The following is a 12643-nucleotide window of genomic DNA, read 5'->3' on the forward strand; positions in this document are numbered from 1 at the left end:
AACGCGAGACCGTATGAACATTGTGTTTGTATTATTACAAACATTGTGTTAATACGAATGAATTCTGAACGTGCATACTTACGTATATGCGTTCTATTTTTCGAAGAATTTATTTGTTTAACTTTGAATTCGTACACTACTCGAAATATATTCACATGCTCGTCTGGAATTCAGTCAATTCTTGGTGTGTCAGTTTACTTTGTTGTTTGATTCGGAAGTAGACCGAATAGTCTGACATATACATGTATGTATATGCATACATTACATTTTTAATTCGATTTAATTGTACGATTATGTAAAACATATTATACATGCATAATTATATTTGTCAGAAGAATAAAATTGTATGTATGTAAAAATGTCAATATTTTTATTAAAAATTTTAAATAATATACATCATAAAAAGTTTTTGAAATGTCAAAGTATATGATTGAAAGATAGAATCTTTTTATTAATTTTTCATATTTTTTAATATTTTAATAATATTTTTATTTAAATATGAATAATAAATTGTATATATAAAATATTGGAAGTTTTTAAAAATTTATATATATATTCATTGCATCCAAAATCATATGTCATGATGATGAAATTTCATCTGTGATATAATGATATTTTTATTGACCACATAAGTTATATAAAATTTCATTTATTATATAAAATAATAAATATTTCCGAATTATTTCCGATTTTATGATTATTTTATAGTATTCTATTATTGATTTCTTTACACAAAACATAATCAAAATTACAATATTATTATAAAATCTTTACAATTTTTTTTGTCCAACAAAGATTCAAAGATAAATTTGACAGTTTAAAAATATAATAATTTTATATTATGAAATTTTAGTTGTTAGTGATAAGATGATATATTTATGACTTTCGATATATCGTAGAAATCACATATATATAAAAGCATATCGTATAAAATATAGAAAAAAAAAATACGAAGATTTTAAAATAAAATGAATATCGTCAATGATTAAAAACAGAAAGTTTTTTTTTTAAAACAAACTAAGATAGATATATCTTTTTATTTATTGATGAATAAATTTGCATTTACAAATCTTATCGTCAGTTATGAAAATAAATATTTTTTTATAGCTATTTTTTTAGAAATATTATCTTTCGTATAAAAATTTCAGATATTTATTAAATGGTTCACGGAGAAAAAATTATATTTGTGATACATTTTTAAAACTTCAATTTATAATTATATATGTGTTATTTGATTCAATATTTTTTAAAAAAACAAAAAATTCAATTGTACATTACATTATATTTTATTTTTGAAAGTTTCTTAAAAAATCAGTCATTATTAATCTCATAGAAAAGATTAAATCTTTTATTTTCAGTTGGATGTCTTGCTACGCTATGATCTTGTTGACCTTGATCTTTAAAACGGGATTTGCTTGACATCAAACAATTTTGTTTCTTTGTTATATAGTATTCCATGAAAATTATATGTTCATAAAATTATACAATTTTACTTCATATATTCTATTTTAACTTATAATTTTATATTAGAGTTTTAAATGTATAATATTCGTTTAAAAAATATTAGCTTATCTTAAAAAAAAAAAGCTTATTTTAAAATAAATTTTATTATTGAAATAGTTAAAATTTGATTTCTCTTAAACATAATTTAAAAAAAAATGGTATTTTAAAATATTTTTTTATTCTTCATTGTTTAACAATATTTAAAAATCTTCTATTCTTTGTCGATGCATTTTTCAAAAAATTTTATTTGTATAAAATATGTAAATATTTATCTATTTTATTCTGCAAATTTCTGAAACTTTATAAATATTTGTAGTAATATATTACAATCTTTAGACATAAATATATATTTATTCAAATTTGATTTTATTTCTTTTTAGAAAATTTTTAACTTTTATACTTTTTCAATATATTATTCACGAATTTATTCAATTTTTTATTCATTTTCTACTAATTCATATCACTCGAATGACTCTGATTTTCCAAGTATTAATTTCGTAGAAAAGATTATTTCACGACAGGCTATTTATACAGATATCTGATAGGAATCATTTCGATTTCATTGGGACTTATCGATTGCACGAGTAAAAACGATCAACACGTTTATATCTGTGCACATATATATATATACGAGAAATTTGTGATAGTTCATGGGCCCGACTCATGCAAGCCGTTGATAATGCATAATAGGTACGTACCTGGCGGAACCAAATCGTCGGAACAGCAATGCAGTACTCGATCAAACTTCATAAAGATTTTTAATATTTTAAATTTATAATATGCTTATTCGCAAATAGAGAATCTCGATCATTTTAAAAATAATAATTAATTTTATCTTTATTTCTTCGTTTATTTATAGATACAGATTCTTTTATTTAGGATATTTTTGTTAGTAATAAAATGAATAGAATAAAAACTGATACAATACTATGCGATAGATTATTAAATTAGTGATAATTATTAAAAAATTATAATTATTATATTTTAAATTTATAATATGCTTATTCGCAAATAGAGAATCTCGATCATTTTAAAAATAATAATTAATTTTATCTTTATTTCTTCGTTTATTTATAGATACAGATTCTTTTATTTAGGATATTTTTGTTAATAATAAAATGAATAGAACAAAAACTGATACAATACTATGTGATAGATTATTAAATTAGTGATAATTATTAAAATATCATAATTTTGTTTCTCCTTGATATTTTTTTTTTTCTTTAAGATATTTTAGATATAAAGTTTTGTAGAAATTATAACATAATCAAAACATCATATAAAAAATATATTTAAACATGCTTGCATAAGAGATAGTACTATACAAGATTAGAAATTGTTCATTATATTTTTAGTAGGACAAATATAGTGCATCGTGACAATGTCAAATGTCGGTCGATATTAAGTACAGATTTATTATTTTACAGTCAACTTTTTTACTAGTTTTCACTGTATATTTCAATTATAACTCTTTATCGATTACGCGAACTATATTAGTTAGTAGTAATATATTACTTACTCGCAACAGAAAGCAATCATAGATATACATGTATGAAATGTTCAAGATATTTTTGTTGAGTTTATATTTGTATGTATCTTAATATATTTTAAAATATTTTAAAAGAATAGTTGATGAATATTTAAAATCCTAATGATGAAATATTTATATTCATTTAATTTTATAAGTTAATTCAAAAACTTGTTTATGTTTGTATTTTAAATGTTATTTTATCTTCATTGCAATATTGAATTTTGTTACTATATCATTGAATTTATATTAGAAATTTAATAATTCTATTAGTTTCTAGTTTTCAAGTATCCAATGTACAGTTGCTAACTTTGAGAAAAGCAAATATGAGACTTAATGGATACTCTAAATAATAGAAGCAAAGTTTATATTTACAATTAAATGATATTATATAAGTACTTACTGTGTATTTATTATATGTAATTTAGTTTCCTGTAATATAAATTATTTTATATAATTTTATAAATTAGAATTAATGTCAAAGTATCTATATTTTTTAAATGTTATTTTATATATTTATTTTACACATAATTCTTTATATCAAATATGTTAGAAACAAACACATATTTGACCATAGAAAATTTAAAAAATAAAATATTTAGAAAAGAGCAAAAATTAAGCGTTATTTTTCTAAAAATGTAACGTTAAATTAACTTGAAATATATTTAATAAAAAAATCAACTTTTATCTCTTGTTCTTCATACATAAAAGAGAACGGATTGCAAAGAAAAATTGTATACAAAAGCAGGTCGATCCTTTAAGGAATAGATCCACGTTAAAGTAATATTTTCAATGCTCTAGTTTAGAAAACAGATATATCTTCCATTTGATAACTATTTCAATTTATTTTCCTTTTTTCGTATTTATGATTTAAAAAGAATTTACAAGACGATATTATTCTCAAGATAATTACAAGAATATATCAGAGCACGAAATCAAAATGAAGATCACAATTAGACGAAGATTTCGCAATCGTTTGTTCCCTTTATTGAGCAAATTTAAACGGTGTATTGTAACAATTGGATAAGATCTTATCAGCGCTAGAAGATAAATGTACATATTATACTTAAAGGATTTTTACAGATTGCTCTATTTGAGTGCATTAACATCTTTGGAATCAAGGATATAAAATATCTAAATATTACAACACCTTACATAATCAAAAGTTGCTGGATTAAAAAATAAAAATAAAACAATGATATCAAAAATCTCATTTTATTAAAAAAAAGAATCATCTACAAAGGAATACAAATAAAAATTTGAAGAATTAAATTCCATTAATTGATACGATAATTTTATCATTATAATGATAATGATAAGAATCAGATTTAAAAAAAAAATAATAAAGATAGATGATAAAAAATTCATTCGTAACGAGAGAACTTTTCCAAGCGACGTTTGTTCCTACGCGAAAAGGAAAGGTGTATGTTAATTCGCAAGTAGTCGTGGTAAGGGAAGGGAGTTGGCAGTAGAATTACGAAAGAAAAGTTCTCTGAACCTGACCGAAGATGGTAGTGAGGAAGGGGCGGTGTGGTCATCGTTGTTTGTTTCAAAGATGTTCGATCAACTGTTCGATCGCTTTTATTTTTATACTTTGCATTAATTGCTATTTTTTTCCACCCCCGACTCCCATAATCCATAGAATCATTCGATGAGAAATTTTTTAAAAATTAAATGAGAATTTCTCCATATTTTTTTAATTCTATCGATGCTCGAAATTGCAAAAAAATTCTTTCTTCGCGATCGAGGGAAATTTTTTTCACGAGTCGTGCGTTGATGAAGACACAATGAATGGGTAACGATAACGATCTTGGTATAAGTGCGAACAAATTGAACAAATACTTCGAACAAGCTGTAAGGCACGTACATGCGTGTGCCACGTGGCAATCGGGTCAATTGTATTCCATAACGAGGCAAATGCTCGTTATCCTCCAAACAATTCAGATCATTGTCCTAGGAAAGGCTTTTAAAGCGTGGGACGTGCGTTTGACACTTTGGGAATGAGATTTTTAAGAAGAATATTAGCTATACGTATTATATTTAAGAATTGATTTCGATTCGATAAATCTTTCAAATTTAGATAAATTTATTCCTCTGAATCGAGATCTGATTATTGATATTATAAAAATTATAAAAATCGTTTAATAGGTTTTTTTTCAAAATCATTTTTTCAGTTATACTTTAATGAAACAATCTCCAATTCCAATAATCCGTTTATTCATTTACGTATGAACTATTTCTATAATTAATATACGAGATAAATGTATTTATACATTCGAGAAATAAACAATGTGAAATATCGTACATAATAATATGTCAATGGATCTATGAAATATGCAAATTTAATTTAACCAATTTCAACAATTTTAATAGATCTTAATATTATTTATTTTTTTACAATCAAGATTTTCGGATAGAATATATGATAGAAATAATATATGCGTAGAAATAATCACCGTTCATTCGCAGGATTTTCGCGCGATCGTTGGGGACATCTCTATATTTTAAGTCAGCTTTTGTCTCGAGCACGCTCCTCTCCCTACACAATCCAACTTACAGCTCATTGTCCTCCCAGAATATTTATTAATCCCACATCCAATTGTTCACCAAGTTCATTAATTCGAAACCTAAAATCTTCGAGCAAATCTTCGTTTTAGATAAAAAAAATATGCAGAGAACTCGTTTATATATGGAAAAAAAAAAAATACATACCATTTATCGCACTCGAATTTATACTTAAGCGAAAAAACTGCGCTCACTTCAATTTCGCACAGTCGAGATATTTCATTCGCGACGATCGTTCTTTTCATCGTCGAAAAAATTTCATAAACCGAGGTAATTCGTAGCCATTTCAACGGAAAAAAAAAAAAAGAAAGAAAAAAGGAGAAAAAAAAAAAGAAGAAGAAAAAAAGAAGAAAAATCGTTCCCCCGGTAAAGGCGTTCTTTAATAACCGCGGCTCAAAGCACCAATGTCGGCCGTGTCTTCGCATATTTGCCATAGCCCCGTGTAAAGTAGTTTCAATATTACGGTGTTGGCACGCATTCGAGTGTGTTCCACGCGATAATTTCAACGGCACATGTTACTCGCGACACTGTCTTTATCCCGTAACACGTGACATTTATTATGCCACATCGTGGATTCCTTCGTCAGTGTGTCAAACAGGTATTCGCGTGGCGGACTGCAATGCAGACTGTTACGGTATCATCGTATCGTTTCAATGCAAAAACTTTACGAATCGGGCCGACTGGATGGAAAACGTTGCGATTAACGTTGTGGATTCGCCGTGATCGTTCGAGGTTTCGAAATAGAAGAATGACACGACACGGCCGAGTTTACGCGATCGATCATTTCGGGAATGAGATTTACTTATTCATAGAATTTCAAGTTTCGTGGATATGTATTAGAATTTCGAATGAAATTTTAGCAAAATAAAAATGATATTTTTTTCTTGTCCAAGATTCTTTGGAATTTTTGAAAATTTTAATGGAATAAAATAATAGCATAATTCATATTTTTAATATACTTTTTAAATGTAGATTCTTCGTTGGATTGTATTTCTTTATAATTATTTGAATCACTGAATGAGATTTCATACGAAAGAATCAATTCTGAAAAAATATTATTGCTATCTTTGCTTATTTATAATTATTTAATAAGTTTATATTAAAGCAATAAAATTATTTTTTATAGTGCTTGATTGAATTTTAAAATAAATCTCAATAGTAGAAGAAATATAAATTTCCATAAATTATCAAATTATACATTCGTATTTCTAGCACAAAGAAGACGATATTGTGCATATTTTAGAAATTTCTTAACCTCAAAATGCATTACATCTAAGATATATTTGCTCCCTGGAATCGGAATTTCTAAAAAAAGATTTAATAAAAATTATTCGGTGAACGAAGATATTTCTATTAAGCAAATCACATACTATATTATATCAATCTATCTCAAAATCAATTATTCTAAACTCATTTCTTTTCCGTAATGCGTTATGTCTAACCTAAAATTTTCATCGAATTATTTTTCAAAACTTTAAAGGATATAACAGAAATGCAATACTTCCGAGAATGGTTCCGATCGGTTGTCACGTCGCAAGTTAAACGGCTTCCTTCTCTTCCGTTTAACCATCATCGTTTTAGGATAGCGATCAAATTCGACGAAGTAACGGGCTTCTCCAAGGAGCATCGTTCCCTACACACATATTCCCAATATATATTACACACTGTACAGCGTACAGTTGTCCGGATACGTGTTTACGTTACGAAACGCGTTCTCGCATTGCCGCGTAACCGTAAGAGCGTGACGAAAACCGAGCTACGTGGGTGACGGTCTGTCGTCCTCTCGCTCCTAAACAATCTCCATCGGCGACGGTTCTGCCTTTCACGCAAGATCGATATATACGTGCAATCGTGTCCTTTGAAACATTCGTAGAAAAATTGAACAGCAAGCCACAAGACGTATTCATTGAAAATATAATGAAAATATGAAATGTGAAGATAACCTTAACCTTAACCAGATCCGTGCTCTACACGTAAAAAAAGTGCTACCAGCGCCTCTTATGGATTTTTTCAAAACTAAAAACTTCGTAATCATAACAAAGCTTGTTAAAATTGATATATAGAGAAAAGCAAAATTACTTGCCAAATAAAATGTGCATTTAACTTCTTTCCACTAATCATTCTCAATTTTTTTTTCCTTCTCGATTATCCGATGGATCTCGATTCATTTTGATAGGGCTTGGTTTGAAATTGAAATTTCATTATATATCAATGCGGTAAAAACTGCTAAAAATAAAAAGAGATGTTCGTTTAACGAGGTTATACAAAGCAATATCGAAATAGTTCAAGGAAACGTATATAATAGAGAGAATAAAATTATCTTTCAAAGATGGAAGCAAAGTTTGTCGATCTGTCTGTAAAAAAATAATTTAGTGGGTTGTAAGTTAAGTTTGAAGACTCTAATAGTTATTAAATCGATTCTGCATATAAATAACTTTGATATACGTGACTTACATTGAACACTATGATATTCAATTCGTTTCTTTCATCTTTTTATTTTTCTTCTAAATATATTTAAGTATTTTTTAAAATTTTTAAGTTGAAATCGGTGATATATAATTTTCCCGTGAATCAAACATAATTTTTTTTTTTTTAGAAGTAAATATTATTAAAGAAATTAATATTTATTAACGAATTTATTGAAAAGTTTTATTTATTTTAAATGAAAATTTTATTAATTATATTTTTTATCATGACTTAAAATTAGAATATCATTCTTGATAAACATCTTAAATTATCTCTATAGAATAAACGCAGAGGATCGATATCGTTTTTATTTATAAATAATCTTCGTTTAACGAGAAATTTTACATTAAAATGTTTCTATTGAAATATTCGACCTTAAATTTACTATACTTTACTCAAATATACGAATTCGAAAATTTTTTTACAATTTTTAACAAAAATGATTTCGATAAAGTAACGAAATAAACATTCTTCTCAATTCAGAATATTTAAAATGTCACTTCTATATTTATTATAAGTACTTTTGACATTTATATAAAATTATATTTGGAACACACAAGTAATTTTCCATAATAAATAAACGATTCAAAAATCGGGTCACATAAATTTCCTTACAAAAGAAAATATATCATAGCACTTGAATCTCGATTATATCATAGACGTTGTAAATTTCGTAAGAAGAAAGAAAAAAAAAAAAGAGAGAAAAAGAGGTCGCGGTGTTTTGTGTTCTTTGAAAAAAAGAAATGGGTGAATCGCATAAAAATACACGATGAAGTAGCGACCTCCTTGGCTCCAAATGTGCTATTACGCAAATTCTCTCTCAACAGTTCTATAACCCCGATATTCACGATATGTGAACACACATTGCTTTACTTGTGTTCGAAATGGACGATAATTCAACGATATTCAAGGTTTACGATTTTTTTTTTTTTTTTTTTTTCAATAGAAACCACTCGAAGATCGGTGGGATTCCTTCTCATTGTCGAAAATGACTTTACCGATTGTTGTGATCCAATCTTTGGCGCTCGAGAAATGAGTAATGTGTTTCATAAACAAGACTTAAATATTGGCGATAAATTAAATTGTACGTAGGCGGTTTTGCGAGAATATAGTAAAATGTCGATTATCCGACCACATAAAGGAGATAAAACGATTCTGGTAACAGGATTTTCGGGTCATTGATGCGGAAGGCCAAACATGGGGAAATTGGATCATATGAATAGTTTGTTTTGGAAATTTAATAGAAGAAGAAAAAAAATATTCTGAAATATTATAATTTACAATCATATGATTATTTTATATTAATAATTTTTTTTTTATTAGAAATATTTTGTTTAAAATTTATTTTCTACGTTTCTGGTGATTTAATAGTATTTTTAGTGGTAATTTTTTTTTTTGCCTACTTATGGCAATATAGATTCCTAACTTTTTTAATTGTATGTCACTAAAATCAATCGGAAAATCTTTAGATATTTCAAACATACATTAAAAATTATATTTCATACATGTACAATAAATAAATAAGAAAAATAATAAATTTTATATATTTTATATAAAGCAAATTTATTCAATGATTGTTCATAAATTATTTATTCTACCTTCTTTGCAATAATATTAAAGAAAGAAAAATTGATGAGACAAAAAAATTGAATTAAATGAATGTGAAAAGAATAAAAATGCAAATGACATTTGCACATTGTTATGAAGAATATAATTCGAGAGATATGGAAAAAGATAGAATAGAATACAGAAGATGCAATGCATCGTTACTATTCTTATTTAGATCATGGACTAAATATATATATTTAGATCAGGGACGATATAATATTATACAATTTTGTCCTCATTATGAAATGGAAAAAAATATTTAAATTTTTTTTTTGTTTTTCTTATTTTATATCAATCGTAAAATCAATTATTAATTATAATTTTGATCAAAGAATTTGTTTTAATTACATCAATTAAAATTGTGCTTAAAACTGAGAACCATTCTTTTTTATTTCCATTTATCTTAAAATGGTATCGAATAAAATCTCAAATTTCTTAAAAGATATCCATCAAAAATAATATTTGAGATGATTATTCTTCTTTTAAGAGCATTGCCATTCATTGTGAAAAATACATAAAAGGAGAAAAAATACGAAAATTAATTTTATAACAATAAATAAAACTGTCTTGTCTTGTACTTCTTGATGATTAAACACGCATGAGAACACTCCGTCAAGGTAACCACATTGATCGAATCTCGACATCTATTTTAATAGAGTTGAAACCTTGCGCATTACCAACATCTTAATAATAAAGAAAATTCTATTTAATCCTTAATCAATAAGGCAGAACGAAAATATTTTAATATTCAGAAAAAAATTCTCATATCTCGATATTCTCGATATTTCGAGATCCTGAAATAACCTCAATCCGATTATTACCGAATTTATATTAAATTTCTAATATCACTACGTACGAGAGATATTCTCATTAGTCGAAAATAAATTTTACTTTCAACACAGTTTCCACCAAAAAATGTTGAGAGCAACTTTAAAAAATTTCAATATCACATTCGAATTTTGAAAAAACTTTCACGATCCCAAACAGAGAGCATTACGAGAGTATTACGAGAGTATTACGATCTCGCCCGATTTTGCCCGATCTCGCCCGAATCCTTCGAACTCGAACCGAACACACGACATTGGGATTATTTCAAGATGATTTTCAAAATATTCACATTGTCGATATTGGCCCATTTTTCGATAAGTTTTTGAGATAAAAATAGAAGATTCTATATAAAAAATGAACCCATAAATATTTATCGTGCACAGATATTTTTCTCTTTCGCCTCTCCACGATCCATCATTACTTTTACACGAAACTGCTCACCGTAGGGGATCATCTGTTTATTTATCGTTGGCAATTAAAGCGTGTACGATAGATAGATCTGGTACGTGTCAATTACGTTGGAAGATGTTTCCTTTCGTATCGTGTGGTAATAAATTTAATCAAATATAAATAAAAGAAAAAAAAAAAGAATGGAATTATTAATATTTACTAGTATCATGAATTACCATTAAGTTTCGTTAAATATTATCCGGTTCGTTATCTTGATAACGATAGCGTAGGAAACGAAAGTTATTTTTTATCACGTTTTATATCTTGTTTTCTTTTTGCACATAATTCATCGTGTTAACAAGTAATTGCTACAAGTATCGTATATGATATTTTATACTTCAGAAAATTAACGCGTTATTTCATTAATGCGCGAAGAAATTGTTTTATACTCAATGAATTTTTTTTTTTTCTTTAACAAATATGAATTTTATCGATAAAAAATTCAACGAAATAATTTCTTTAAACTTACTTAAGTTATTTGCTAGGATTAAAGAGATGGGAAATACACGTTTTTACAAATTTACCCAACTTCAGAATGCGAAACACCCGTGTTGAAAAACGAAAACGATTTCCCGCGCGATCGGTATTTCAGTTCGCGCAATTGCGCGTTGCCACGGATCTATATCCCTGTCTCCCTATCGCAAACACGGTCGATATAACCGTACGAAGCAAAAATCAATGGGCATAACGAACAGAGATTAGCGAGCGTGTCGCTCGTTTCTGCAAACGATCCGATCACGATCGGCCGTTGTCCACTAGATGACATTCGTTTTCTGTGGAATTTCTCGCGAGAAATAAATGATAGGGGAGCAAATAAAGTTTATCGGGAATGGTATTGAATTATAACTTACTTGGCGCGGAGGATACCGTGATCACGAAGGCGGTTCCTTCTGGGCGAGGCTCTTCCATTGCACTTAGGTAGAGCTGAACCTTGCGAATACTCCTAATGTGGGTATGTCGAGCGCACAATTTTTGGTAGTCGGGACCTGCGTTCGCGCTGTCCCGGATACGCGAAATCGAAATGTAAACGGTGTTATATATCCAATTGTTTTTCAACCGCGGTTGGGCCAACGAGGATGCACTCTATCATGATTCTTAACCTTTTCTTTTCAATTCTCAATTTTCAAACGTATATGTGTGTTATCATCGAATTGAAATAAATTATATATTCTTTTTACGTATTTATTGGAAAAAAAGAAATTTGTAAAGGAGAATAAAAGAGACAGTTTTGCTTATAAATAAAAAAATAATTGTCAATTATTAAATACGTTACGTTATATTTTTTTTATTATCATACATCGATGAAATTAAAATATATTGAATGGAATAGTATAATTATAGATAAATAAAATTATTTTAATTATTGTACTTAATCGTGTTCCGTTTTCCTTCCGCTTTCCTTCCGTGGAGATTATTATATATTATTCGCGTTTAACTCGAACCGTATAAATTATTATCTTGGAAGGAATATTTTATGTTTCTATTTAAAACGGCAAATTCTACGTAACAGAGGGGGTTGTATCGATCGCCGGATATGACCCTGGCGGATGTTGAAATATTGTCAGGAAGAGAGGGGGGAGGGGGGAAAAAATAAATAAAGAAATCTCTTCGCGAGATCATATTTTAATCTCTCTCTCTCTTCAGAATAAAAATTCATAGTATTTGGACTTTTAGAAGATGCTCTCTCGACTATCT

The 12643-nt window shown here is 27.4% G+C and overlaps 1 protein-coding gene and 1 non-coding gene across 3 annotated transcripts in view; both read left to right on the plus strand.

Moving 5' to 3' along the window:
- Positions 1-12643, plus strand: part of LOC727399 (protein numb) — a 62705-nt gene that overhangs the window by 1117 nt on the left and 48945 nt on the right. The window lies entirely within an intron of this gene.
- Positions 11792-11955, plus strand: LOC113219421. Its single transcript, XR_003306550.1, has one exon. It is a non-coding gene; the product is annotated as a U1 spliceosomal RNA (small nuclear RNA).

The sequence above is a fragment of the Apis mellifera genome, linkage group LG1 (assembly GCF_003254395.2).
Source record: "Apis mellifera strain DH4 linkage group LG1, Amel_HAv3.1, whole genome shotgun sequence".
Lineage (NCBI taxonomy): Eukaryota > Metazoa > Arthropoda > Insecta > Hymenoptera > Apidae > Apis > Apis mellifera.